Source organism: Acinonyx jubatus, chromosome D4, assembly GCF_027475565.1.
Source record: "Acinonyx jubatus isolate Ajub_Pintada_27869175 chromosome D4, VMU_Ajub_asm_v1.0, whole genome shotgun sequence".
Classification (NCBI taxonomy): domain Eukaryota; kingdom Metazoa; phylum Chordata; class Mammalia; order Carnivora; family Felidae; genus Acinonyx; species Acinonyx jubatus.
The window spans coordinates 61,087,668-61,115,465 of record NC_069391.1 but is presented as its reverse complement, the minus strand read 5'-3'; the positions used below and the strand labels follow the sequence as shown (position 1 = coordinate 61,115,465).

The window sequence follows — 27,798 nt, the reverse complement described above, 5'->3', positions numbered from 1 at the left end:
CAGTTGGCACTATCATCTGCTGTCATAAATGGACCTGCTGCCTTCTTTACTATCTGAAATGATTTCAGCAAACTGATGTGAGAAAATATTTACAAAATCATCCCCTTTATATTTTAAAAATTTTAATATATTCTTTGCCTGAAATTAAAAAGGGTTAGAAATATTAGTATGTTTATAATATGGCTGGAAAGGCCAAAAAATAACTTATGCTAATAAAATTATTACAATGGATTCTGAGTTATTGACAACCCTGATTAAAAAAAAAAAAAAAAAAGGAAGGGGCACCTGAATAGCTCAGTCAGTTAAGCATCTGACTCTTAGTTGTGGCTCAGGTCATGATCTTTCAGTTCCTGAGACTGAGCCCCATTCAGGGCTCTGTGCTGTGAAGAGGCAGAGCCTGCTTGGGATTCTCTTCTTCTCTCTGCCCCTCCACCAGTCATGCTCGAATTCTTTCTCTCTCAAAATAAACTTAAAAATAAATAAGTACAAAAAGGAAAATATCCATGTAAAAGAAACAGAGAGTTAAAGAGAGGGAAACAAGTCTTTCAGTTACTGAAATTCTTTTTTCCAGTTGCTTAAAATCATAAGTGTTGATAGGATTAAAAGGAAAAAGAAGCTCAGTTCCCCATCTACTTGTTTTTGCCTTCAAGTTTTCCTCTTTTCTAATACAACAAAAATTGTTACAGGAAAGGAAGGGGAAGGTTGAGAAGTTTTACCTTTTAATTTATCAAGCTAAAACAACCTGGGTGGTCCATTTGTCAAGAGGTAAGAAAGGGGATATAAAACATAAACAAAAATTAACACAGTGAATGTTGAAAAGTCTTTTAAATGGCACACATATAGAAGTGCACACATCATAAGTATATAGCTTGATGAACTACCACAATTATTGTCATCTGGGTCAAAAATTGAGCATAACCAGCATCCTAGAGGATCCCAGTTGCTCTGCCCCCTTTCCCTTTCTCAAATGCAGCCATTATTTTGACTTTTAACACCATAGAATAGTTTTATCTATATTTAAATGTTACATAAATGAAATCATACAGCACATATGATTTTGTGTCTATCTTCTTTCACTTAACACTATATTTGTGAGATTTAGTCATTCTTTTTAAAAATTTTTTATTTACGTTTATTTTTGAAAGAGAGAGAGAGAGAGTGAGTGTGAGCAGGGAGGGACAGAGAGAGAGGGAGACACAGAATCTGAAGCAAGATCCAGGCTCTGAGCTGTCAGCACAGAGCCCAACATGGGGCTTGAACTCACAGACTGCAAGATGATGACCTGAGCTGAAGTCTGATGCCCAACTGACTGAGCCACCCAGGAGCCCCTTAGCCGTTCTTTAAAAAAAAAAAAAAATTAATGTTTATTTTTGAAGGAGACAGAGACAGAGCATGAGCAGGTGAGGGGCAGAGAGGGAGAGGGAGACACAGAATCCGAATCAGGCTCCAGGCTCTGAGCCGTCAGCACAGAGCCCGATGCGGGGCTCGAACCCACGAACTGTGAGATCATGACCTAAGCCAAAGTCAGATGCTTAACCGACTGAGCCACCCAGGAGCCCCTAGCCATTCTTTTTTTTATTATTAATATTTTATTTATTTAAGTAATCTCTACACCCAAAATGAAGCTCGAACTCACAGCCCAAGATCAAGTCACATGCTCCACCGACTGAGCCAGCCAGGCGTCCCTAGATTTAGTCGTTCTACTTTAGATTGCGGTAATTCATTTCTTTTCATTGTTGTTTAGTTTTCCATTGTAAAAATATAGAAGCATTTATATCTTCATTCTACCATTGATGTCTATTTGGATTGTTTCCAATTTGGGACTTCGTAAGTATAAATTTTCTCCTACATGTCTCTGGTTTATATGTATCTGTATTTCTATTGGTGTGTATGTCTATCCACATCATCACTGATGTTTGTTGCTGTCTTGTTTTTTTTAGCCATTTTTTTTTGTTGTGTATTGGTATTTCATTGTGGCTTGACTGTGCGCTCCATGAAAGCAAGGCCACATCTGTCCTGTTCATAGTGGTGTCACTATCCAATATTGTTTATAAAACATAGTAAATACTAAGTGGTAATAATAAATAATAATAAAAATGAGGATTGATCGAAACAATTACACTCAGAGCTTGCAACGTTAGCTTATTATTTATTTTTATTTGTTAAAATGAATAGTTTTTACATTGTGTTATGATTTGGATGTCATAAATCATTTCCAATGTTTTCCTTAATGTGAAAAACAAACTACCTCACTGTTCCCTTGACACCCTGCCCTCCCAAACACACATACATGCACATTTAAGGCAATGGCCCAGTGAGAAGTAGAAGCCCTAAGGAAAATATGGCATATCTCCCCTTTAATTTTATTCAAATATTTTGATAGGAAAGTTAACTAATTTAACTGCTAAGTAATTTTAAGTATTTTTCTTACATTGAAACAAACACATATATAATGGTATTCAAATTGATTGAATATTGTACTTACATAGGAGGCCTGCATCACCGCAAAGTCTATCTGTATACCCTTAGCCACCATACTCTTCTTAGCCATTGTGACTCCTTTAGTGGAAAAGACTGAAAAGCTTTGATATGATGGGGAATTAATGATGTGTTTCAATTGTATGGGATCATGATTCAATTTTTATTTTAGGATAATTTTGGCTTGCACTACAGAAGATGAGTTGGAGGGGAAAGGGGGATGAAGAAGCACTGGAGGAAGAGATAGCATTAGGAAAATATTGAAACACATTATATTATAATAATTCATTATATTATAATAATCCAGGTAAGAGATAAGTTGACCTAAACTTCAGAGCACTTGACACAGAGAAGAACAGGTACCAAGATTTCTTTTATTAGGTATTCACTTTTATATTCACAATGACCCTTTAAAACATCATTTAAATGTCTAATTATTGGTTAGGGTTTGTACTATGCCTGCACAAATAACATACATATTTGATAGGATAAATAGAAATGTTAATGAGCACTGCTATTATTTAATTCCTTATATTTGCAAAAGTGTAATGGACTTCAGTATATTCAAAATTAGCTATTATTTAGTTGTGTTTCAATTTGCTGCCTTATACCTAAAGAAATTTACAACAGCTGTCTGTGAGGTGATCTATAGTTATAAACATAACTATAACATAACTATAACATGATCTATAGTTATAAACATAACATACAAGCTTCAAGGGAAATCTTTGTATCCATTGTGGAATTCTAGCTTATTGCAGTTGGAAGTTTTAATTGGACCTAAGTAAATTAATCTACTATAGGGCTAAAATGTTAACTATCCTTGTAATTCACAATATACAGGTATTTGATATACTAGGGACTCAACACTGCCATGAATCCATTTGATTTTTCCTTCAATTTCCCAAACTGTAAAGTCCTTAATAGATTCACAGTACTTTCCAGCTTTCGAAGTGTTTTGGCATTTTACATTATCTTCCTTGATATTCAAAAATGCTTGGAAAATTCAACAAGGCTGGTATGTCACCCCAATTTTTCAGTTTAAAAAAAGCTCTGAGACTTGATTTAATGTGTTCCACAAATGTTATTTGTGTAACATCATGCACCTGCATACTGTAAAGGGACTGGAATTCAGATTTCTGGACTTTCCTAAGGACTCTGGTTTTTAGTAGCTGTTTGACAAATTTCTTAAGCTCTATACTTCGGTTTTCATATCTAAAATAAGGAGATAATAGTACCTAGTCATTGAATTATTATCAGGGAACGTTTAGTAAATATTTGTTAAGCACTTAAAAGCAGTGTCAAGTTCACAGTAAGCTCTAAATAAATGTTGGATTATATATTTATTGTTTCAGCATATCCAACTGACTTGTAAGGAGAGTTGGTATCCTCAAAGTACACACATTTGGAAAATTTCCAGTTAGGTGTATAATGTTAGGCAGGTTCAGACGTGTATATGGGTAATAGAGCATAAACTTTGTTTCTAATTTAATAACTAAAGAAATGTGGTGGCCCATTAATCCCATTAGCCTTGTTTAACCACATTTCATCTGACCTCGATATGCTCTTCCCAGAGAGAAAAGACTTCAAGGGTGTAGTGACTTTTTATTTTAAAAAGCAGAAATCAGTAGATTGTAATAGAAACAGTATATTAGCCCAAGTGTGCTCAGTAGTGTAAAGATCCACCCAATCTTTCTTAGCTGAGAGGACGTTACGGGAAATGCTACAAGGGACCCAGCTGGGTACTCTGCAGGAAGTTAAAAAAAATTGTTGAGTTTTGCAAAACATCTGGTGTCAGCCATCTGTCTTTGGTAGTACAGAGACTTAAGGTCTGTGTGGTTCCGTCTGACACCTTGGAAGGCGGAGTTACAGCGCAGAAGTAACAAGCTAATTTAAGTAGGTTCTCAGGGGTCCGGAGACACTTGCACTTCCTGTTACTACAGTTCAGGCCAAACTGCTGTCAACCCCTAGTTTGAGAGATTCCCCCAGACTGGATTCCTACTGTGGCCACCCTCAAGTCTCCTCAGCTCCAGCGCACACCTGGGCGGGGGCGGGCTGTGCTCCACCTAGGTGCTTGGAATATGGGACAGTTTCGCTCTCCGAGGCAAACAACACACTCTCTTGCTGAGAGTTACTCGTTAAAAGGTTGGCAGGTGGACCCCTGGCCCACTCGGGATCTCCCATTATTTTTTGGAGGCTCAGGTGCCCGGGTCCGTAAGACGCTGTCATTGCCACCCAGCCGCGAGCCCAGACATCCTAGCCAGCCTCCGCGGGGCATTCTGAGGCCCCACCCATGGCAACGCCACTCTGACGTCCGCGCGCCGGAGGCCGCTATAGGCCAGCGTCGCGGCCCAGGACGACGTGTGGCGCGTGGACTCCATCAGTTCCAGCCCTGAGGGAACCCGGTAGGCACTTCCGGGCAAGGTTCTGTGCACCTGTTCCTTCCTTCTGGTTAAGTGTGTTCCTCTGAGGGAAAAAGTGGACATGCCCCTCCGGAGAGAACACGATGTGTGATAGCTAGCAAGCCTAGATTAAGAACAGCTCGAGGCCTAATCCCAAAGCAAGAAAGCGCCGGGTATCTTTAAACTGTTTGGAAGTTCACGTGACCCAATAAGTGCCGGGCCCCAGTGGTCACGTGATAGCGCGCGCGCCCTCGCGCAGGGAGAGCAGGCAGGCGCCGTGCGCGCGCCTTCGCCGCTGCCTCCCTTCTCCTCGACGGGAGGGTGAGGAGCTGCGGAGCGATCAGGCAACTGGGGCCGGTGCGCGTGCGCAGCGAACAGCTGTCACCCAGTGCGGAACAAGTCTTCCAAATTTCCCAAATCTCCCTGGGCTGGAGGCCACCTTCTTCCTCCTCATCTTCCTCCTTGGGGTCGTATCTCCGTCCCCACCCGCGCGCCAGGTAACCGCTTTTCCCGAGTCCGGACGATGGGGATGGTGGGGGAAAGGGCCAGGGCTGTCTTTTCGGCACTGCCCCTCTCTGCGCCGGGCCGCTGGGGGTGCCGGCGGCCGGGGCAGCGGAGACGCCGGTCAGCAGACGCTCGGTCCCCGGCCGCCGCGGCTGTCATGTCGGGGAGAGAGTGGCCAGCCATGGTCGCAGCGGAGGAAGGCGGGAGCCAGTGACAGTCCGCTCCGGCCCTCTCGGGGGTTCGGTCCCCGCGCTCGCCGTTCTCCTGGGGGCTGGAGTGCAGGTCGCGCTCCTTGGGGCAGAGGAGCGCGCGGGTGGTCCAGGGGTGCCGACTCCTTTCCATTCCCCTCCCAGCCTGGTCTGCGGCGGACTCCTGGGAGGCACGGCCTGCTGCACCCTCGGTGCCATCTCTTCTCTGGGACTGTCACGACCCAGGGGGTGAAGGCGGGGGCTCCTCTCCAGAACACCTCACCGCAGGCAGGCAGCCTCTCTCCCGGGTTCGTCCTCAGTCCCCGTGCTGTCCTTTTGGTTTTTCCCGCAAGGGGCCATTTCTTCCCGCAGTACCTGAAGCCACGATGTGGTGTAGACAGTGGGTGCTTAATAAATGATTTGGATCGCTTCGCGTGGAATGCCAGGCACGCAAGACGTGGCATAATAGGGTGGGGATGTGGAGGAGGGAGGCAGGCAAGCTGTGGCTCCGGGTTCGAGCTTCGCTTTTTCCTCCAGGCTTAACCCAGTGGAACCTGCAGGGCTCAATTCAGATGCTTTCCGGGTAAACTCGGACCGGGTCTTCCCCTAAGCTGCACCGTGCAGGTCTGCACGGACTGGCTTTGGTGGTGGGCGATGCCCAGGAAGGGTTTTATTTGGTTTCTGCTCCAGCAGAAGAGAGGGCAAACTTTTTTTTAGCACATGGTAAATTACACCGCAAGGTGATTTATCAAGCCCTGCTTCGGAAATGTAGGTTAGAAGTTGGCGTTGGTTCACTTTTATTTTGGTGAAAGTTTCTGTTAGGCTCAGTTCCACCTAGTTCGGACCAAATTTTGCTCTATTACACCCACTTGATTTTTCAGTAATTTTCATTTTTAATTTTAGGAAATTCGGCTTCGCTGTTTCTATGGTAACAGTAACTAATACTATAATTTCGAAGTGTTGTGGGTGAAAATTAGTGGCTTTAATTCTTGAAGGTCCATTTTTGCTTTGAAGCACTTGGTTCTTCTTTACGATCATTACTCAAATTCTGCCTTGCTGGTCTCCTCCCAACCCCCCATGCTTTGTTTTGGAATGTATTACACGGCTGTTCCGGTTTTTTAGGCCCCTCTTTCTCCCAATTTAAGACGTTATGAAAAGTTTACACATAATCTTTACAACACTCCACGAACGTGTAGTAAAATCCAATTTAAATTGGAGACTTGTTTCGTTTAATTAGCAGATTTTAATCGGTTGCTTTTCTAAAGTTAAAAATATATGTTTTAAACCTTTTTGTAGGTGCACAAATGCTTTTAAAAATGCTTAACCTTTCTATAAGAATGAAGATTTTAAGAAGCTGAACAGGTACATAATTTTTAAAAAGTCAGTTAGATGTAAATTTCAAATTAAGAATAAAAATCTGGTATTTTGAATTCTCTTCTTGACACCTTCTGAATCATCCAGAGGTAGGTTAGGTGCATAACTAACCTTGGGGTAGTCTGTGAATTCTTCCTTTTCTTTCTTTTTCTCATTATCTTGTCATTCTCTCTTGACTGGCTTTTCCTGTCTGTTAGAATGTTAGGGCTTTGAGAACAGGTTCTATGTTTTTTTCCCTTTGCTGTATTTCTGGCAATTTACCGTGATATGTGGGGTGCTAAAAATATCCTCTCTCTTTTTAAATAATTAAGATGTAATTCATATACCATAGAATCCACATATTTAAAGTATACAATCCAGTGGTACTACTATCACCGCAATTAATGTGAGAACATTTTTAAATTTTTTGTTTGTCTGAGTGAGAGAGAGAGAGAGAGAGAGAGAGAATGCAAATGGAGGGGGGAGAGGAGAGGGGGGAGAGAGAGTCTTAAGCAAGCTCCATGCATAGTGGCGGTGCAGAGCCTGATGTGGGGCTCAATCCCACGACCCTGGAATCATGACCTGAGTTGAAATCAAGTCAGAGGCTCAACCAACTGAGCCACCCAGGGGCACCAATGTGAGAGCATTTTTTATCACCTCAGAAAGAAATCCTGTTCCTATTAGCAGTTGTCCCTTTCTTTCCAGCTCCCATCCTCTCTAGCCTGAGGCAATGACTAATCTGCTTTCTGTCTCAATAGATTTGCCTATTCTGGACCTTTCATATAAATATAATCATATAATATATGGGTTTTTGTGACTGGATTCTTTGATTTAGCATAACATTTTCAAGGTTCATCTGTCGTGTAGCATCTGCCAGTACTTTATTCCTTTTTATGGCTGACTTATATTACATTGTATGATATATTACTTTTTGTTTATCAGTTGATGGGTTGTTTCTAGTTTTTGGCTATTATGAACAGTGTGCTATGAACATTCGTGAACTGGTTTTAGTATGGATGTATGTTTTCTTTAATCTTGGATATAGACCTAGTACTGGAATTTCTGGGTTCAACATTTTCTCTTGAGTGAATGGATGAATGAAGGAGTGATAGTGTTGAGAGATACTCTCTCCAGGCCTTTGAGGGGCATACTCTACTTCACTACCAAGTCCACTTCTAGAGAGGCCAGAAGTCTTTGTGTGGGGCTTTGTCCTGAGGATACTGGTGTGTTTTACTTGTCTGGATGTTTTTAAGATCATCCCTTTATGTTAGCCTGGTTTTTCTTCATACAGCTAATGATTATTCCCTTGATACTAATTTATTTGTTATATACTTGTTAGAGATATGGTGATAAAACAGGTATATTCCATATTGTCATTGCACTCAATTGCTAATGCAGGTCTTTCAGTTTTTTAAGATTTATATTTTTTTGTTAATATGAATATTTAATGCTCCTCTGCCCACCTCCATTTCTAATATGAATTTCTTGGTAGTTGTGCAAGAGTTAAAGTCACTTTTTTCCTTATTTGCTACCAGTGTAGAAGGTTGTGTGGAACCTAAAATACAAATTTAAAATATTGGATCACTGTCTTTTTATTCCCTGCACACCCCCAAAGATTCTCCTGTTTCTCGACCCTCTATACCCTTTGGGGGAGAAGATGCTGATCACAGAAGTCTGCACTTGCAGGGTCTAACCCTTTCCCTACCTAAGCAGTTGCGACAATCCAATCCTCCTTTCCCCAAGGATCAAGTCCTCTCAGCTCTCTCAGTAAGGCTCTGCCCAGCCAGTCTCCTCCTTCCACCCAACTTTCTCCCCAATGCCCTGCTGACATTCTTTTTTTTTTTTTTTTAATTTTTAATGTTTATTTAACATATCTCTCTACATCTCTCTACATATTGAGAGATATATATAGAGAGAGCAGGGGAGGGACAGAGAGAGGGAGGCACAGAATCCAAAGCAGGCTCCAGACTCTGAGCTGTCAGCACAGAGGCCAATGTGGGGCTCAAACTCGCAAACCACGAGATCATGACATGAGCCAAAGTCAGACGCTTAACGGACTGAGCCGCCCAGGCGTCTTCCTGCTCACATTCTTGTTCCCTCTGCCTGGACTGCTACCCTGACCTGTGCATCTTTATCTGGTTAATTCCATTTCACCCTTCAGGTAGCTCAGCTCAGTTGTTGCTTCTTCAAGTTAGTCTTCCCTCAATACTGTACACTAGCCATAGCAGCATTCTGTAATCTCCTTCATAGTCTTAAACAATTATATCATTAGTTGTGGATCACTGTTTACTCTCTACCCCCATGTATGCACAGAAAAAGTTCTGTACAAAATGTTGAAAGTGGTTAGTTACTTCTGGGTGATGGGCTTATGGGTTATTTTTCTCTTTTGTGTCTGTGTGCATTTTCTGAATTTTCTCCCATGTATCGGTATAACTTTTGTTAACAGGGGGAAAAATCATCAGTAATTGCTTTTTATTTTCATAAATTTTCTTCTAACTTTTGTTTGTTTTAATAACCTAGATGAGATTTTACTATAGCTTTAAACATCAAACTTTTATTACATTTTGATTCTTTTTCATATCTAGGGGTAATAGGGAATGGTGAGCATATTTTACCATTGGTTGTCTAGGGATAGAATTTCTGGTATTGAAATTTAGCTGATTCTTAGGGAACAGAATCTAGTTCTGATACTATTAGGGTATGATAGAGTAAATAACTCCTTTCCCTTTTTTCCCCGAGAAATATCCTTGCTATACATTTGTGTGTTTCATAGTACAGAGTTTTTCCTTGCACAATTGCTTATTTGGGCTATTTGTCGTATTTTTGCTGGGTAGTTTATTCTGCCTAGTAGTGGGTATATTTCTTCATTAGATATTTTAACACCTGCTGTGTGTGTCGTGCTGCTATGTTAGATGTGGAGCATACAACAAGTGAATATAATAGACAAGTGATTCCCTACCATTTCCTGGAAGAGGATTATTTTGCGTGTGAATGTTTAGTTACATTGTTGCTCTATATTTGTAGATACACAGTGGGTTCAGCTACTGTGGTATTTATGAATTGTTGCTCCTTAGAATCTTTTAAGATTTATTTTAGATTTTTGGAGGGTTTGTATTACACATTATTGTGGGTAAATATTTAAGGAGCAGAATGGTATTATCATCAAAAACCCTTTGGATGATGACTTTTTTTTTAATATTTCCATTCAGTTCTAGTTTTTAAATTTTTTAAAAAATGTTTTTATTTAGTTTTGAGACAGAGAGAGACAGAGCATGAGCAAGGGAGGGGCAGAGAGAGAGGGAGACACAGAATCTGAAGATGGCTCCAGGCTCTGAGCTGTCAGCACAGAGCCCGACACAGGGCTCACACTCACGGACTGTGAGATCATGACCTGAGCTGAAGTCGGATGCTAAACCGACTGAGCCCCCCAGGCACCCCCCAGTTCTAGTTTTTAATTTGACATCTCTACTTGTTAACTGTAACCAACTGAACCAGGATCTTCCCTCTCAGCTCTCCCTCTCTGAGTTTCTCATGCATCTTATCACTGCTCACTTAGGAAACCTACGAGTTAACCAGGTATTTCATAGTTTCTCAGCCCTCATCACATCACCAAACCTTGTCACTTCTGCTTCCTAAATAGGTTAGATCAGTCTTCCAGTCTCTACTTGGCAGCATCTCAGTAGCCACTCTAGCCTCCCTCCTATTTCTGCACCACTAATGATCTTTTAAAATGCAAATTGAATCATTCTCATTGTTCTCAGGAGACTTAAAATTCCTGCATTGTCTCCTCCTATCCTAAGCAACCCCCAAACCTTATCTAGATGTTTTTCGTTTTCCTATCTGCCCTTTGGCTTTTCTTTTTCACAAACTGTGCAGGCCTTTGCCAAACTGCTGATTTCTGCCACACTTTCTTCCTACTTTCTTTTTGGTACATCTTTCCAGTCTCTTCTTGAATGTACTTCCTCAGAGAATCCTGACCTGGCTCCCCCACCTCTTCCTCAACCTGAATCAGCTTTCCTAATGATAATCTATCTTAATTCCCTAAATGTTTCCTTCCATAACACTTAAGCATACAGCAATGGACACAATAGATAAGTGATTCCCTAACATTTCCTGAAAGAGGATTATTTTGAGTGTGAATGTTTAGTTACACTGTTGCTCTATATTTATGTGGTTATTTGATGGTTTCTAAACTGTAAGAATTGTGCAAGGGCAGGGACCCAAATATTTTTATCACTTGTGTCATACCAGCACACCGTTGTCTCATCAACTGTATAATATAGTTACTCAAACATTTGTTGTACAAATTAATTACTTCTGCATATATGAAAAATTTAAGGAAATTAAAACTAGGGCACACAGTAGGAAATAATTTTACCCATCCTGACCCAACACACATACACCACACACACACACAAAAGTGAAACAAAAATTTCCCAAAACAATACTTTGCCACCTTTGCCACCTCTGATATTTTCTGTTTTGTTCTATATCACATATTTTGAAAATATTGATATAGCCCTCCAATTGGGTAGGACTGCAGGCTGCTGTCTGAACAATACAGTTCTAAGGCTCTACAAGGAGCCTCATTTACATTAGCCCCTCCCCTCTTTTTTGAAACACAATTACTATTTTCTAATTTTTGTCTGATGGCAAGTGCAGGTGCATATAGCTTTACATACCGTTGTCCCATCCTCCATCCTTACTATTAAAAGAAATCACTATTGCTAGTTCTACTTAGAAGTTCTGGCCAGACCTCAAAGGAGTGTTGCTTAAAGCCAGGTTGAGAAAAATCTAAATCTGACTCTACCTTATCCTCTAGGTTTCTCTGGGCCACAAATAGCCAGTACTCTTCTCTCTACTTGGCTGAGCTCATTGCAGGTGTGTGGTAAGTCGCTGAATTTTAAGGCTCGTCACTTCATTCTCTCAGTTTGTTAAAAACTAAACAAAACTCTGAAAATGATAACAAGGGAATCAAGGCAAACAAGTATTTGTGAAAATATGAATTAAAGAGCTGGCTTAGTAAGGATGTCGTGTTCAGTGGATCATTAGAGCTGATCACTAGAGCTGTGTTTCTCATTTATTCACTTTACCAGGACCTCTGCAAAGAACGCTTGGTGCTATATCGCCCCCATCAATGAAATATTGATCTCTCATCTATTTTGCTAACCAAATAATAGAAATAACCTAAGTGTTTATCCCAAGGTTATTTTAACTGCACACTGTGATGTGATGCTTGTAACTTGGATGAATATTTCAAGATGTTAGAATTATTCCAAACCTATGTTTATTAATTTTTAATTAAAATTTTTTTAAAATTTATTTTGAGAGAGAGAGGGAGAGAGACTTACAGCATGAGTGGGGGAAGGGAAGAGAGAGAGAGAGAGAGAGAGAGAGAGGGAGAGAGAATCCTAAGCAGGCTCTGCCTTTTTAGAGCAGAGCCTTACTTGGGGCTCGAATTTACAAACCATGAGATCATGACCTGAGCTGAAATCAAGAGTCAGACACTCAACTGACTGAACTACTAGGGTGCCCCCAAACCTATGTTTAATGAAAAAAGGCATTATTCAAAATTGTATACATTGCATGAGCCCAGTTATGTTTAAATGTGTTTATAAATGTGTATATGTTAGAAAAAATATGCTGAAATGCTAATTTGGTGGTGAGATTACTGGTAATTTTGATTTTCCTTCCTAAAATTTTTTTAGAATGAACATTGTTGCATTTATAATCAGAAAGACTCAGTTGAGAAACAAATTTCCTGAACATGAATTTAGGTATTTACAAACAAGAAAAATAAAACCTTTATTAAATGGTGGATAGAGCCCAGGTTTCCAGTGGCTTTGTTTTGGGGACCTTTGTCCAAGTGGGATGTACATTCTACCTTCATGATATGTAGTCTTGCACAGCAATCCGTGTTTCTTCTCCTAGTCTGTGTTTTTTTTCCTTTCTTGCTTACATTATTAAAGCTTACCTTGTTCATCTTTTTTGCTGTAATAGGATTCTGTCTCTTCCGGTCCTACTCATACATGTTGATAATGAATGTTTCACTGATGTTTGCCCATAGCATGATAATATGGAAAGTCCTAATATCCCTTATTAAATTCTGCTGTGTGGCATGAATTAAAGGGATGGGGAGGATTTGGATGAATTATGTATATGCAGGTTATATCTTTTTTCTGTTAAATTTGTCCAGTTATAGTGAGAATTAATAAACAAAATTGAAGGAAACATACAGTGACAGTTCAGTTGTGTAATCAGTAAACATCAGTACATTTTTCCAAACCTGTGTCTGAAATTGTTTACTTCTTTAGCACTCAAGCCTTAGTAGTTTATCCATTTGAAAATATATTTGATAACCATACAAAATAGATATACTAAATATTATTGATTTATTGTTTTCTAGAAGAGGAATTGGAAACTTGAATTTAGAGAGAAATACCAAAGTAAGAGCAGTTGGCTAGAAAGATAGTACCTTTTGTGTGTGTGTGTGTGTGTGTGTGTGTGTGTGTGCGTGTGCGCGCACTTTTAGGAGATTTCATAATTCTGTTCTCATTTTTAGTGTGGCGTGTTCAGAAATCTGAACTTTCCCAGTTCATCTAGAGCATGTCAGGCATTAGTTGCCTAATGTCCTCAGTGTCACCTCCTGATCAGACTCATAAGAAGAACTATAACCTGGATCCAAAACATGATTGTCTGCTCTTCATGGCTCTTTCTGGGAAGTCTTGCTTTTTGGGAAAGCACATCGTTTGGTGACAGGCAGATCCCAGCAGATGGACATGGGTTGTGTTGAAGAGTAGTTTAAACAATATATATTTTTTAACTGCTGGGCTTCTCTGACCCTCTAGAGTACTCAACTTTCTCATCAGAGCATTCTTCATGCAGTAACATTTCCTCCTTTGAATGAGGTTAAAGAAGAAGTCAAATTCTTCACTTTGGCTCTGTCTTTATCTCCATCTTCTAACTAGTTTTTCACCAGACATTTGTTGAAATTCTGGTCCTAAGGATATTTTCTCTGATTCAACATCAGGCTTGTTCCTTCTTTTCTGTTTTGAGAATCTATCAGATACTTAGAAAGATCACTGGTGTCCCTATGTGGGTAAAACTGAAGGTGCAGGTGTTTTGTTTTGCAGTCTGCTTATCTCACCCATTTTGTTTTTATGTGTTTAACTCTCAAAAGGAACTATCACCTGAAATTTGGACACTTTACTGAGAATTCTGAATTTTCAGGGCAGCTTTCATTAGGTGGAATTTGGGCCCGCAATAGGGAAATTCATTCCTTTTTGATAATTTAACTTAGTAAAAATCACTATAATATATTTTATATATGTATATATACACACACACATATATACATATATATACATATATGTGTATATATATGTGTATGTATATATAATACACGTATATATGTGTATGTATATATATGTGTGTATATACACACACGTATATATACACATACATACACATATATGTGTATATATACATACACACATATATACACATATATGTATATGTATGTATATGTATGTGTATATATATAAAATACATATTATTTTAAATATACAATGCAAAGTATTCAACAAGGTGTAACATTCAGAAGATATAAATAGGTAAAAAGTACATACTCTCACTTTTGCCATCAGACAGCCAGTTTCCTCTTTTTGGTTAAACACTTAAAAAAAAATTTTTTTTAAAGTTTATTTATTTATTTTGATAGAGAAAATGCGAGTTGAAGAGAGGCAGAGAGAAAGGAGAGAGTGAGACTCCCTGGCAGGCTCCACACCGATATGTTGGGGCAGGGGGGCAACTCAGGAACCATGAGATCATGACCTGAGCTGAAGTCAGAGACTTAACCGGCTGAGCCACCCAGGTGCCCCAGTTAACCACGGTTAAAGGATTTCTTTTAGGGCTTTCTAGAGATATTCCATACAGCCTATATAAGATACTTTGTAAAGCATATATATGTATATATACACATTTTTTTTTTACACATTTATGTATCGTAGTATCTGTACTTGCTGTTCTGAATATTTTTTCATTTACCACTATAACTTGAATGTGGTTTTTAAAATATGAGTACATGTAGAAATCCCTGTTTTTAAAATGATTGCAGAGTATTACCTAGTATGCATGTACCATACTTTATTTAACCAGGGCAATATTGAAAGTGATTTAGGTTGGTTCTATTTCTGTATACCGATCTATTTATATATCATCATTACTTCAATGTTTTAATTGTTGTAGATTTATAACATGTTTCCAGAACTTTTCAGGCTATTCTTATTTATTTTCCATCATTATTTTTAATTTAAAATTAATATGTCAAACTCCAAAAACCTATTGATAGTTTTATTGGGAATGTCTTTAGATGGACTAACAGAGAAATATCTTTCAGATGTTGACTTTTCCTGCCCAGCATATGGTATGCCTTTCCATTTAAGTGTTTAAGTCCTTAGAAAGGACATTAAAAAAAAAATCTTTACACAGATCTTGCATATTTTCTTAAATTTTGTTCTCTTTTATTTTATTTTAAAAATAATTTTTTTAGAAAAGTTGCAATTATTGTACAAAGAACTTTTATTTCCTTGAAAAATTTGCCTCATGTCCCATTGCTCCTCAGTACTTCAGTGTATATATTTCCTAAAACAGGCAGATCCACATAAACACAATATTTCCATCAAAATAAAAAAGCTACCATTGACATATTACTTTCAACGAATCTTTAGTCCTTTATATATCACCATTTGTAATAGTAATGTTCTTTGTAGTGAAAGTATCCAGTCCAAAATGATGCATTGCATTTTCTTGTTTTCAGGTCCTTTAAACATCCCTTCACTCTCAAATGCAGTCATTAGTCTTTCCTTGATTTTCATAATATTGACACCTTTGAAGATTACAGGCCAGTTATTTTATAGTCTCCTTTAATTTTTGTTTTCTGATGTTTCCTTGTGATTAGATTCTTGAGGCATGTTTGGCAGGAATGTCACAGAGGTGGAACTGTATTCTTTTCATTACATCTTATCAGGTGGCATACAATCTCATTTTGTTCTGTTACTGGTAGTATTCACTCTGATTGCTTAAGATCTATGCTAGAGTCTTCTATGTTTCGCTAAAGTTTTTTTGTTTTGTTTTAAAAAACTGTATAAATATCTATCTCCTTATTAAGCTTTCAATTTATTTATTTTTATCTATTAGGATTTATGGTTTCCTATGGTATTCAATGAGTTATAATCTGTTAATATTGTTATTTATATTGCTGCTTACATTGTCATAAGTTTGGCCCATGGGAATCCTTTATGTGAGATTCTGTGTCCTTTTGACATGTCCCATCATTCTTTGAGCATCCCCTCCCTTTTGGGCACAGTGAGATATGCAGGCTTATCTTGAACTTTTCCTGCCCCAAATATTTAAAAGCAAAGATCTAGATGGTTATTGATATTGGGTGTTGCTCCTGTGCCCTTTCAGCGAACAGAGCTAGAGAATATGTGTTTGTTTAGACATACATTTATATGTATTTATCCATACACACACATGCACACAAAAATTATATAACAGATGTACTGATATTGAAGCATTCTTGTACTCTGGGATGATTTTTTTAGTCATGATATATTATTTTAATGTGCTCTTGGATTTTTCTTCCTCAGTTTTTAAAAGAATTTTCATTGATTCTTACATAGAATTGTTCTCAATTTTTTTGGGCCGTATGTCAAATTTTTTTACCCATTTAGGCTTGCTTCTTAAAGAATTTTAAAACATTTTCTTTTCTTTCTTGGGCTCAGGAATAGCTTAAATAACATTGGATTACGTTTCTTAAAAATTGAGCATAATTCTGTGAAAACGTCTGGGCTTGGTAGTGCAAGTTTATTCTTTTTTTAAATTAAAAAAAGTCTTTTTAGACATTTTCTTTAAACGTTCATTCGTTTTTGACAGACAGAGAGAGACAGAACATGAGTGGAGAAGGGACAGAGAGAGAAGGAGACACAGGATCTGAAGCAGGCTGTGGGCTGTCAGCACAGAGCCCGACACAGGGCTTGAATTTACGAACCACGAGATCATGACCTGAGCCGAAGTCAGAGGCTTAACTGACTAGCCAGCCAGTCGCCCCACTGCAAGCTTATTCTTAATTTAGTGGGCTTTTGGCTTATTTTTTTGTGGTAGCTGAGGAGTCTAGCAAAGAGGTCAGTTATACTTGGCAATACTAAACGTGTAGTCAGTTCATTGCACGTATTTGCTGTCTGACTTTAGGAGAGTGATTTCCATTGCTGAGCCTTAGTTTCATCATCTCTCAAATGTAATAATCATAGCTGGCTAGAACACTTTTAAGGATGAAAATGAAGTACTGTATGTTATAGCACAGTAGAGAACCAAGCAAATGCAAGGTTTTTGTTTTTGTTTTTAGATTAATTTTATTTTTTAAAATTTATTTAAATTCAAATTAGTTATCATACAGTATAGTATTATTTACAGGTATAGAACCCAGTGATTCATCACTTACATGTAACGCCCGGTGCTCATTCCAACAAGTGCCATGTAGCCTATCTCCCACCCACCACCCCTCCAGCAACCCTCAGTTTTTTCTCTGTATTTAAGAGTCTCTTATGGTTTGCCTCCCTCTCTGTTTTTATCTTATTTTTCCTTCCTTCTCTTAAGATTCATTTTAATAAGATTTCACTATTCAAAGAGTTGTCAATGAAGATAGTCCTGGGTGACTTGGTTGGCAGAGCATCCAACTCCTGGTTTCGGCTCAGGTCATAATCCCAGAGTTGTGGGATGGAGCCCCACCTCAGGCTCCATGCTGAGCCTGGAGCCTGCTTGGGATTCTCTCTCTCTCTCCCTTTGCCCCTTCCCTGCTTACTCTCTCTCTCTCAAAATAAAATAAAATAAAATAAAAATTCAAAAAGAATAAGTCAAGGAGAAGCATTGGGTAACAGATTATGATTTTCCTTTATGCTTTTATGATTATATTTGTGATTATTATACTTTTGTTAAATATTTGAGATTTTGAGGAAAGTTAAACTCATCTAAATAGACACTGAAAATACTTTCATGTGTTTAGATGTGTTTGCATGTAAAAGAATTCCTGTATTGGTATTAAGATTAAGAGAATATATGATTAACAAATACCTGTGCGAGGTATAGCATTGCATACAGGATGAGAATATAGTAAACCCTTTTTCTGTAAGCTTGGTTTTTTTGGAGAGGTAGTTGCTGAAAAATGTGCTAATTGTTGTGGTTCTTTAAAATAGTGTTCTTTGTATTCATTAATAATGAAACAAGTAAGAAGTGTCAGATTATTATGTCTGATGTTTTCCAATCCTTTTTGCTCCCCTGCTCAGTATAGCTGATACCATGTATGGCTTGTGTGATTGTGAATCTTTAGAAATAATTTCAGAGTTTGCATATAAAATTGCATTTAGATGTTTTATGTTTGAAACAAATAATGAGTGATTTACCTGGCCTCTCATGAGTTCTTCTGATAGGCCTATATGGTTTAGGTAATCTCAGATGTATATACAAAATGGGCTTTACTGTAGAGCCGGTGGTAGTGATATGGGTTCTACCCCAGACATTGATTGGGTCTGCGCCAGGCCAGGAATTGCACAGTTGGTGCAGTTCAGAAATCAGCTGAGGGGCTGGCCAGCAAGCTTGCCTCAGGGTGCTGGGCTGTGCAGTGGGCAACACAAGGCCAGTAGTTGCCCAGGTACTGCTGCAGGTGTCTTGGGTCTGGACATTGGGACCTGGGAGACTCAGGTAGGTCTTGTCTGTGCCAGGAAGTGTTCCCTCCTTTGCAGGTCTTGGACGGAGACAATCCAAGCCCTCCAAGCCCTGCAAGATTCTTAGAACTCACAATTATGTGCAGTGCAAGTTATGCAAACTTGAAATTGCTTTCTTTCCTTTAGCTGTTTTGTGTGTCCTTATCAATCCTTCTGCATAATAATAGGGATTTAGAAAGCCAATCAGATTTCTAAATTCACACTCATAGGGGAACAGCCCTTTTTTGCTATTCTTGCAGAAATGGTAGTTAGCATTGACTGCATAATTTTTTGGTACTGTCTGTACCCATATTTTACTATAATTGTGTGATTTTCCTAAACTTGGAATTAACAGAGAATGAGTTTTTTTTTTTTAACTCAAATTTTAGAAAACTTTAGAATTTCTCTTTTTAAGCCCTTTTCGTAAAGGTCATGAATCTCAATCAGATACAAATTTGAATGTTTTAAAAATGATTTCTACCTTCTTCATAACTTTTAAAGCATTTTTTGTTCCATGCTTAGATGTTTTATTGATATACAGGCTAAAGATTATGTTTGGCTTTAAATTTAAAATAGTAGGTTTAGAAGGAGAGTTCAGTGGTAAAGAAAATATTGGTCATTTTTACTTAGTATTTTCTATTCTTAAAAAAAAAAAACTTAATGCCAAGATGATGCTTTCTCTGCCTTTTGATCATTGTCTGTCAGGTAATTTACTGTTAAATGTAATATCCATATTACTTTAGAATATCTTTTACTTTCCTCAAAAGGATTTAGCATTGTGTCTGCATTTATACTGAGTTTTTTTCTTTTCTTTGACCGTATTCTCTGTACTTTGACACATTGAATTGTAAGATCTGACATTTTCCTGCATTGCAATATGAGAAATTGCTTTTATGAAACACAATAAGCTACTTTCTAGATAAACAGATTTATTATTTAGAATCACTGCTATTTGTAAACTTTCTTTTCCTCTGCCATTAATGATTCATTTATGTCAAAATTTCCTCTCAGATCAAAAGTATTGGTAGGATACATAGTTCATATAGCTAGGAAAGATTTTTATCCTAGTGTACAAATGATTTTCTACACAAATTATCTTTTTTTTAAGTTTATTTATTTATTTGCAGAGAGAGAGAGAGAGGAGAGAGAGAGAGCGAGAGAGCGCACACACAAGCAGGAGGGGTACAGAGAGAAGGAGAGACAGTATCCCAAGCAGGCTCCATGCCATCAGTGCCGAACTTTATGTGGGGCTTGAACTCACCAACTGTGAGATCGAGACCTGAGCCAAGATTGAGAGTTGGATGCTTAACTGACTGTGCCACCCAGGTGCTCCTACTCAAATGATCTTTTAGTGTTAAAATCATTGTTGATGTTGTAGTTGATGATTATTTAAAAGTTATTTTACCAAAAGAGCCACACTTTATTAATCTGTAAATTTAAAGGTATTTATAGTTATGTTGTTGGTTGTATAGCAGAGTAGACTAAGAGAAGGAAACCCAAGCAATTTATTGCCACTTTAAGAGCTTGAATACAAACACAGAGCCTAATTACAGACTTTTCAATTAAAATAATGTCACAAAATACGGTTAGAAAACAGCTTAAAGCTGTTGAGGTCTTTACTGGCCATGCAGGTCTGTCTTACTTTTGATACATTTAATGTACACAAATATGGAATTGCCAAAATTAAAAGCTGGGAGTGATTGTTTGGTATTACAAAAAGATTGTTTATATTAAATAATGATTTTAGCATAGAAGTTTATTAAAAAACATTTTTTTGGTTTAATTTAAAGTATCTTTTTCAATTTTCTAAGTATTTTCAGAAGTATATCATTTCTGTTGTTTCATAAATGTAAAAAAGGTTTTCTGTAATGCATGAGGCATGCAAAAGACAGGGGACAGTCCTATGAATGTATCCAGATATTATGTGATGCTCTTGTATCCCATCTTTTTTCCTTCAGCAACCTTGTCCTGATTTTTGTGTTTAGTATTCCCTTGCTTTATCAATTTTTTTCAATTAAAAAATATTTTTATTTTTTAAAATAAAATGCCTATGCCCACTAGACGCCAATAACACTCCTCCGGTTGTGACAAACAAAAATAACCGCAGACATTGTTAGTTTCCCCAAGGGGACAAAAATCACCCCTGGTTGGGAACCATTGTTGCCTTTGACTGATGAACAATTTAAACTTATCTTAAAAGTTTCACGCATATGGGGATTTAAAATTTATCTTTTAATTTATAATTTAAGAAACTCCTCGGTTTGGGTAAATATTTGTGCCACAAAAATAAAAGCTCTTACTATTGGGTCCCTCAGTAAACTTTAGAAGTATATGGGAGCCCTGAGACTAAAAAGTTTGAGAATGTTGATCTAGGCTTCCAATTCCTCACTTACAGAATAGGGTTAATAATAATACTTCTCTTGTTAGGGCTGTTGGGAAGATTAAATGAGTTACTATTTTCTATGTTAGTGTGTTATTGTGTGCTCCCTATCTCCTGTAGAAGGACAGCTCACCTTTTTTTGACCCAGATGCTATTTATTTTAAAGGCCCATCTCAAACCCACCTCTTCACTGTGCCTTTTCCCACAGTGCCCATCTGTGGTCTTTTCTTTTCTCTAGGAACTCTTATAGCATTTATGTTTGTACCCTGAATTTGACTCAGAAGTACATACTGTCTTGTATTGTCGACTTTGCTAGGATTCCTTAGCCTTCTGGATTTTCAGTTTCTGACAAAGGGAAAGAATTGCTGGTCAGTTGTCCAATCTTTTATTACTATTGTTGTTTTCCTTCTGAGTTTGGTCAAGCTAGGTGTCGATTATCCTGGGAGGAATTCTTTTTACTTTTGGATTCTGTACCCAGAGCTAGATGGAAGCATATTTTAAGCACCCCAGACTCCCTTTCTACCTCCCTGTCCATTTAATCCTCTACAGCAAAATCTCAGCAATATCTATAATTATCTTTTCAAAGCTATGTGACCTTGAGTAAGTTTGTTATCTTTTTGATTGATAATTAATTGTAAACTGTTGCTCTGCCATTACGTGATACAAAGATTCTTCCTTCTGCTTTGGCTTGGACATACCTCTTTTGGGATTGTCTCAGAATGACTTTGTAGTCTCTTCTGTTATCTTTTCTGTAGTGAGTGTAGCTCTTTCAGTAGTCAATGCCTGTGTTTTGCACTTTCGAGATGGCTCTCTTATCTTAAGAAAGTTATTTTTTTCTTCCTTCTTATTGCCTCCAGGTCCTTGAAGTTAAATAGTTTTATCAGGCAACTTCTTTGATTAATCTTTGTATTTAGCTGTAGAAACAGAGCTGTCATTTGATGGAATGAATGATTTAGGAGGGATAGGCAGTAAGATCTGAAAATCTATGTGCTTTGGAGGAAAATGATGGGACTAGTTATCTTACATGTCATGCTTTGAAGTTAGAGTGATTTGCAATTGGAAGCCATTTTTACTGAGAGAAAGATTCATTAAGAATGTTACATTTGGAAGATTTATCTCTTTAAATAGAGGATGGGGGTATTGTAGAGTTAAAAGCTTGGAAATCAGGAAGGTGTTGGTTAAATAAGAACTTGAGCTTGAGTAAGTTACTTGATCTTTGTTAATGTAAATAATTAGTTCCTTCCATCCCTCTATCCTTTGTCCCTTCCTCTCTCTTACGTACAACATTGTGGCCATGAAGGTGTTAGAGATCATATAGTTTATTGGTTCCCAGATTTCTGGATTTGAAAAAATAAGTTGGATTGACATAGGCTTGCCAACTTTTAATTTCCTTTCCTTTTTTTTTTTTTTTGGGGTCAACTTTTTCTAAAAAAAAAAAGTATCAAAGAAAACTTACTATCTATTCCTACTGTCCAAAAAATATCAACAAAGTAGAAAGCATTCTTTGAGAATAAAACTGGAACTTTATGAAAAATAAAGTTCATTCTTATTTTTCAGAGGACTGGTGGAACCACTGTTCACCAGTTGTAGGAACATTGAATTTGTTCAATTTCCCAAGTTTAAGGGTTACTGAGACTTAACATTAACAAAGATGAGGTGCTTAGGTGAGGTCACTGTGCTATTGATGGAGGCACAGTTCAGCTCACTTCTGTGGCTGTGATCAAATCCAGTAACTCTTATTTTTTGGGCTCATGTGTGATATATTTTTGAGAGTGATAGGAGCTGTGGATTCTTACCTTGGATAAAAAACAATGGATAGGAATAGCATGAGGACCGGAAAGACTACTTTATTATACACGAGGCCATGAAAAACTTAGGCAAATACATTTGCATGGACAGTTTTCCAGAGAAGTATAAATTCTGAAACAGATTCAAGAAGGAGTAGAAATATTATGGCAGATGGTAGCTACACTTATTGTGGTAAACATTTCATAATGTATATATTATTGTTGAATCAATATTTTGTACATCTGAAGTGAATCTAATATTGGGTATCAACTCTACTTCAATAAAACACACACACACACACACACACACACATTAAAACACACACAAAACAAGAAGCAGTAGAAACATACCATTTAAGAGAATTGATTCTGTAGTTATAAGTCTTACTGCAAAGAAAATGCCAGGTTCAGATGGTTTTTCAGGCTAGTTCTACAAAGTATTCAAATAATACTTAATTCTAACCCTAACAAAGTCAAAGTTTGTCTCTTTTAGGAACACTGCCTGCCTCATTTTTTCAGGCTGATACATCCTAATGCCAGCATTAGACAAGGATAGTGTGAATAAGGAAAATTATAAGCTAGCCTCACTTAGGAAGACAGAATATGAAACCTTAAATATTATATTAGTACAGATAATTGTAGTGTGATATGGCATCAGGTGTATTCTAGTAATATAGGTTAGTTCAACATTAGAATCATATATATTTTTTAAAGTTTATTTATTTTGAGAGAGAAAGCATGAGTGGGGGAGGGGCAGAGAGAGAGGGGGGAGAGAGAGAGAATCCCAAGCAGTTTCTACACTGTCAGAATTGAGCCCAGTGTGGAGCTCAAAACCATTGACCATAAGATCATGACCTGAGCTGAAGTCAGACGCTTAGCCAATTGAGCCACCCAGGTGCCCCAACTTTAGAATCATATTTAATTGCAATAATAGATAAAAGAAAATCCATTGTAACAGGTACAGAAAAAGCATTTGATGAAATTTAACATCTATTTGTGATTTGAAAGCAAAACAAAAACAACAAAAAATCTCCTGGAGAAGGGAATAGAGTAGAACTTTTCTAACCTGTTAAAGGGTACTTATACATAGTAAGAATTTTGAAGACTAAAGGTTAGAAGCATTCCCTGTATATATACATACATATATATATATACATACATATATATGTACACACACACAACTTTATTTTTTATTTTTAAAAATTTACATCCAAATTAGTTAGCTTATAGTGCAACAATGATTTCAGGAGTAGATTCCTTAGTGCTCCTTACCCATTTAGCCCATCCCCCCTCCCACAACCCCTCCAGTAACCCTCAGTTTGTTCTCCATATTTATGGGTCTCTTCTGTTTTGTCCCCCTCCCTGTTTTTATATTACTTTTGTTTTCCTTCCCTTATGTTCATCTGTTTTATCTCTTAAAGTCCTCATATGAGTGAAGTCATATGATTTTTGTCATTCTCTGACTAATTTCATTTAGCATAATACCCTTCAGTTCCATCCATGTAGTTGCAAATGGCAAGATTTCATTCTTTTTGATTGCTGAGTAATACTCCATTGTATATATATATACCACATTTTCCTTATCCATTCATCCATTGGTGGACATTTGGGCTCTTTGAATACTTTGGCTATTGTTGATAGTGCTGCCGTAAACATTGGGGTGCATGTGTCCCTTCGAAACAGCACACCTGTATCCCGTGGATAAATGCCTAGTAGTGCAATTGCTGGGTTGTAGGGTAGTTCTATTTTTAATTTTTGAGGAACCTCCATACTGTTTTCCAGAGTGGCTGCACCAGCTTGCATTCCCACCAGCAGTGCAAAAGAGATCCTCTTTCTCCACATCCTTGTCAACATCTGTTGTTGCCTGAGTTGTTAATGTTAGCCATTCTGACAGGTGTAAGGTATCTCATTGTGGTTTTGATTTGTATTTCCCTGATGATGAGTGATGTTGAGCATTTTTTCATGTGTCTGTTTGCCATCTGGATATCTTCCTTGGAAAAGTGTCTATTCATGTCTTTTGCCCATTTCTTCACTGGATTATTTGTTTTTGGGTGTTGAGTTTGATAAGTTCTTTATAGATTTTGGATACTAACCCTTTATCTGATATGTCATTTGCAAATATCTTCTCTCATTCCTTTGGTTGCCTTTTAGTTTTGCTGATTGTTCCCTTCACTGTGCAGGAGCTTTTTATTTTGATGAGGTCCCAGTAGTTCATTTTTGCTTTTATTTCCCTTGCCTCCAGAGATGTGTTGAGTAAGAAGTTGCTGTGGCCCAGATCAAAGAGGTTTTTGCCTACTTTCTCCTCGAGGATTTTCATGGCTTCCTGTCTTACATTGAGGTCTTTCATCCATTTTGAGTTTATTTTTGTGTATGGCATAACAAAGTGGTCCAGGTTCATTTTTCTGCATGTTGCTGTCCAGTTTTCCCAGCACCACTTGCTGAAAAGACTATCTTTATTCCATTGGATATTCTTTCCTGCTTTGTCAAAGATTATTTGGCCATACATTTGTTGGTCCATTTCTGGGTTCTCTATTGTGTTCCGTTGATCTGAGTGTCTGTTCTTGTGCCAGTACCATACTGTCTTGATGATTATAGCTTTGTAGTATAGCTTGAAGTCTGGGATTATGATGCCTCCTGCTTTGGTTTTCTTTTTCAAGATCGCTTTGGCTGTTCGGGGTCTTTTCTGGTTCCATGCAAATTTTAGGATTATTTGTTCTAGCTCTGTGAAGAATGCTGGTATTACTTTGATAGGGATTGCATTGACTATGTAGATTGCTTTGGGTAGTGTTGACATTTTAACAATATTTTTCTTCCTATCCAGGAGCATGGGATCTTTTTCCATTTTCTTGTGTCTTCTTCAATGTCTTTCATAAGCTTTCTATAGTCTTCAGTGTATAGATTTCTCACTTCTTTGGTTAGATTTATTCCTAGTATTTTATGGTTTTTTGTGCAACCGTAAATGGGATCGATTCCTTGATTTCTCTTTCTGTTGCTTCATTGTTGGTGTATAGGAATGCAACTGATTTCTGTGCATTGATTTTATATCCTGCAACTTTGCTGAATTCATGAATCAATTCTAGAAGTCTTTTGGTGGAATCTTTTGGGTTTTCCATATAGAATATCATGTCATCTGTGAAGAGTGAAAGTTTGACATCCTCCTGGCTGATTTGGATGCCTTTTATTTCTTTGTGTTGTCTGATTGCAGAGGCTAGAAGCATTCCCTGTATATTAAGACATTCCCCTGTCATTACTTCTCTTTAGCACTAGGGTGTCCTAGACAGGTCAGTAAAGGAGAAAGAGACATAAAAAGAATAAGTTTTATGAAGGAAACAACAAAAAAAGCACTATTCTCAGATAATTTTCACATGATAGACAAATTAGTGGAAATGAGATGACTAGGGTAGCTGGATATGAGATCAATTTAAAAATTAATGACATATTATATGCCAGCAACAAAAGGAAAAATTCTTAGCTTAAAAAATATACCAAGATGAAAAATGTTCTATTTATTTATTTATTTATTTATTTATTTATTTATTTATTTAACATATATTCATTTTTGAGAGACAGAACGTGAGCAGGGGAGGGGCAGAGACAGAGGGAGACACAGAATCTGAAGCAGGCTCCAGGCTCTGAACTGTTAGCACAGAACCTGACATGGGGCCCGAACTTACAAACTGTGAGATCATGACCTGAGCTGAAGTTGGATGCTTAACTGACTGGGCCACCCAGAAAATGTTCAATTTAAAACAAATACACGTTCTATTTAAATGTTAAAACAAAATGACTGAATGCTTAAAAAATTAAAGACAAAGAAAGGCTCTGGAAATATCCCACATTAAAGAATACTAAAGAGACATGACAGCTACATGCATTTTCTAATCCTAGATGGAATTCCCTACTAGAGGGAAAAAAAGGTGTCAAGTATCTTATTTGGTCACTTGACAAAATTGGAACACAGAAATTGGATACAAGTATTGTATCTATGTTAAACTTACTGGAGTTGAAAACTTTATGTATGTAAGACCCCTATTCTTAGGAAATGTACTCTAAAGTTTTTAGGGGTAAAGGACCATGATGTATGCAACTTAGTCTTAAATGGTTCAGAAAAAAAAAAATTGTGTGTGGGTGATATATTAATGGAAGAAGAGAGATGAGAACACACATTGATAAAGCAGCAAATAGGGTAAAATATTATTAGATGAATCTGGCTTCAGATCATCTGGCTGCAGTATATGCAGGCTTTTTCTTTTATTCTATTCCAGCAATTTTTCTGTAAGTTTGAAGTTCTTCTAAGGAAAAAGTTAAAAAAAAAAAGTAATAATAGCAGTAAGTATAAGAATAAACCCACAAAGTTTTGTGTTTTTCTTTAACTCACATTAGACGCCTTCATTGATTTAACTTTCTTCTAAGGCTTGAATGGAGGCTTGGCAGTGTGGAAGAAATAAGGGAAATAGCTATCCTTAGCCATGTGGAAAGACTTTTGACAATTATTGACCTTTCATTATTATAAGACAGAATGGTTCTTTCCCAAAGTATTGAGTAGTTTTTGTTTTGGTTAAAGATGCCTATTATATAAAAAAAGATACATACATCAATTATTTTTATTTCTACTTAAAACTTGTACAATAATTTGCCTATCTTTTGTTATAAGGCAAAGCCATTTCTTTGAAAGAAGTTTGAAGTCCTGCATTTCCTCTTTTGCATAAACCACACCCAATACAGCATCTACTGCTTTCAGTTTCTATTTTTTCAAAGCAGAGTGAGTGAAACATTTGAAGTTATATGAGCTGGAATCGTAGATTTTACAAATCCTTTTACCCCCTAACCTTTTACTGTTACAATTCCCACACTTCATTTGATATCCCCCTTCCCTTTTTAAAAAATCATCTCATCTTTACTGGACCACTCCAAAAGATTCAACTTAAATCTTATAGAAACATAACA

General features: G+C 37.5%; 1 protein-coding gene across 25 annotated transcripts in view; it reads left to right on the top strand.

The window, feature by feature from the left end:
• The first annotated feature begins 5,237 nt into the window (after positions 1-5,237).
• Positions 5,238-27,798, top strand: part of KDM4C (lysine demethylase 4C) — a 425,929-nt gene continuing 403,368 nt past the window's right edge. For 15 of the 25 annotated variants that reach the window (XR_008291191.1, XR_003416491.2, XR_008291192.1 and 12 more), the window contains exons 1-2: positions 5,238-5,377; positions 11,748-11,813. The gene's annotated coding sequence lies outside the window, so the exon portion shown is untranslated. The remainder of the gene's footprint in view (positions 5,378-11,747; positions 11,814-27,798) is intronic. The other 10 variants (XM_027047048.2, XM_053205108.1, XM_053205111.1 and 7 more) reach the window with 4 other exon arrangements.